This window comes from Lissotriton vulgaris, chromosome 7 (genome assembly GCF_964263255.1).
Source record: "Lissotriton vulgaris chromosome 7, aLisVul1.2, whole genome shotgun sequence".
In the NCBI taxonomy this organism is placed as follows: domain Eukaryota; kingdom Metazoa; phylum Chordata; class Amphibia; order Caudata; family Salamandridae; genus Lissotriton; species Lissotriton vulgaris.
The window spans coordinates 1,624,530,273-1,624,533,062 of NC_141695.1; positions in this window are offsets into that span (position 1 = coordinate 1,624,530,273).

Genomic DNA, 2,790 nt, shown 5'->3' on the forward strand with positions numbered 1-2,790 from the left:
GGTAGGTAGTAGTGTTCCCTATGAGGGAAAGAACCGCACATCAATAGTACAACGTATCTATGGATAACAGTATTGAGCGTGAATAATTATGTTGCTGTAATTACAGCGGGGTGCTAAAATTGCCTCGTACACCTACTACCTAGAGGTGTTGTCAGCACGCTACAAAATAACATGCATATTAATACACAAAAGAAAGAAGCTGATACAGCACACCCATTACCAAGTATACCAATCCAAGAACAATATTGGACACATTTAAAAAAAAAACTATGAATTCCTGAGCAAACACTCAAATTAGACAAGTTATATATGGAACATTTGAATTAGTCCAGACGCTTCTGGACTAATTCAAATGTTCCATATATAACTTGTCGAATTTGAGTTTTCACGTGTGCTCAGGAATTTATTGGTTTTTTTATTTGTCCAGTATTTTTCTTGGATTGGTATACTTGATAATGGGTGTGCTGTATCAGCTTCTTTCTTTACTTGAATGGCGGGCCCCTTTAGAAATCATCTTTCTTGTTATGTTTGTTCTCATTTAAACTTGGTTTGATGGGTGAAGTCTAATCTCTTTTGGAAAAGTCTACTGCTGATTCACAATTGAATCCTCTTCCCAAGCTCTCTGGGGTCAAAGAGTTTGGAATCTATTAGTTACCGGCAAAGCCCTGGAGGACGGTTATGAAAAATTGGATCCTTCAAAACAAAATTATGAGTGTGGGTATAGGTAGTGTCATTATATTCGTCTGTTATTTTTAAAGTGTCATCCATCTTATCTTCCTGAGTCTGGTGAGACTGTTTTGAGTAGTCCCTGAAATTTCTAAGGTACTTCTCAGGAGTCACCCCATACCACCTTAACGAGGTCTCCTTCATGCATTCGTATTGTAACAGAGATGCGCTTTGTTTAATCTAAAAATAGCATCCCTCTCCAATGAAGGTAGCTTCCACATAACTAAAGACGCTAGTACTTCTCTTTGATAAGATTGATGGAGCAGGCTTTTTCCACCAGGTTCATGGAACCATCTAATTCAATTGATTCACCTATTATTCTATGCAATGTTCACCCGTATAACTCAGTACAACCTCTTTGGGAAAATGGGATTCTGGCTTCTCCACATTTGCCAATTCAATCAGCACACTGTCACTGCCACCACGAGTACTGTGAGCAGGGAGCCTCTTGGATCTAGGGATCACAATTCTTGTGCTCGATTCATGAGCCAGCACCACCTTTCTCTCTTCACAGGCCAAAGTCACTATTTGTCCCCAAGGCCTAGGGTCATTCTATTTTAAATCATAGTCAGTTTAACAATCTCCTGAGTTTAAACAGCTAATTATAGCTGGGTATCTCTTGTTGCTTCCATGTGTGCTGCCAACTCACTGAGAGACATATCGTAGTCAGTGGTGATGTTTCCGGCTATGAGGTGTTCAAGAGCAGGGCAGTGCAATGTGACAACCTATGGGTGCTTTAGCTGCCCTTCTTCCTATGCTAAAGTGAAAGAAAAAAATGTACCCAATAAAAAATAAAATAATGTGCTTCCCCACCTTGTTATGGAGCTTTTATATCTGTGCTGCAAAGGTTGCTTGATATTCGCTTAAAAGCCAAAATGAATTATCCCTACCTGCCCTCTTAAATATGACGGTCACCAAGAAGATTAAAGCAATTCAAGGGTCCATGGTCTTAGAGCAGCTCCAAAGTCTTCACTTTGATGACTATGAAGTTGTTATGCTCATGTCTGATGTCTAGGCTGCAACACATATTCAGTCTAGAGATATAATCAAAAATATCTCCTGTTTAATAATGTTTTAGTGCCTTGTACATAGCAATCACTCCTCTGCTTCACATCACCTTACACCACCGAGGATGTCTTGTCTGCGGCCTCTTAATACACATTCCGCCTACCATTTGCTTCTTCCATTTGATCGCATGTAGGAAGCCTAAGGAGCATCCTGTAAGTCTGCTTTCTGTTCTGGCTAGCTGTAGATCTGGAATATGTAGGTGGTACACCTTGAGGATGGGGCCTGGATTCTTACCAGACACTCCAAGCTTACATCAATGATGAACCTATGTAGTAAGTATCCCATACCTGGTTGGTGCTTGCAAATGAGCTATTCAGCATCAGCAGATGGAGACAACATGTCAGGAACAGGACACTATGCTGCTGTTCTCCTCAAAGTTACATTTGATGTAGAAAGAGAAGACAAGGATGAACCTACTACCCCTGCTTGAAAGACGAAGAGATGGAAAGCCTTGTGAGGAGCTGTCCAAACCAAGCGGTAGCCCAATTCTGGTTGACTGTTGAAACATGCATGAAGGAGGAGGAGCAACTCAAGGAGAGATCCTTCCTAGAAGCTTTAAGTATCTGTAGCCCACCTGACTGGGGTGAATCTACTGAAGAAAACCCCTGTCTTATCACAAGAGGATCCAGCCATGCTGGAGATAGAGGATATCCCGCCAACTAGTGAACTTACACTGCCTTCTTAACCAACGTCATGTACACCTGACCTACTTCCCTGCAGGCAGTTTTTGGGCCAGTGACTTACTGGCGGACAGGTAATGTGGCGAGGTACCTGCTTGAAACTTTTTTTTTACCTAAAAAGAACATGGTGTCTTTCCTCGCAATTAGGTCCTTGTGGAGTCTTTATACACGTGTGCCCAAATGCTCTGAATTCACAACCACTGGAACCCTCTTATTAATATGACCAACAGTTCCTGAACTATCTTGATTGGCTGGTCACCTAAGACTAAAGTACGGTGCCACTGGTCCCGGTGGAGGCCACCTTGTTTAGTGCGTG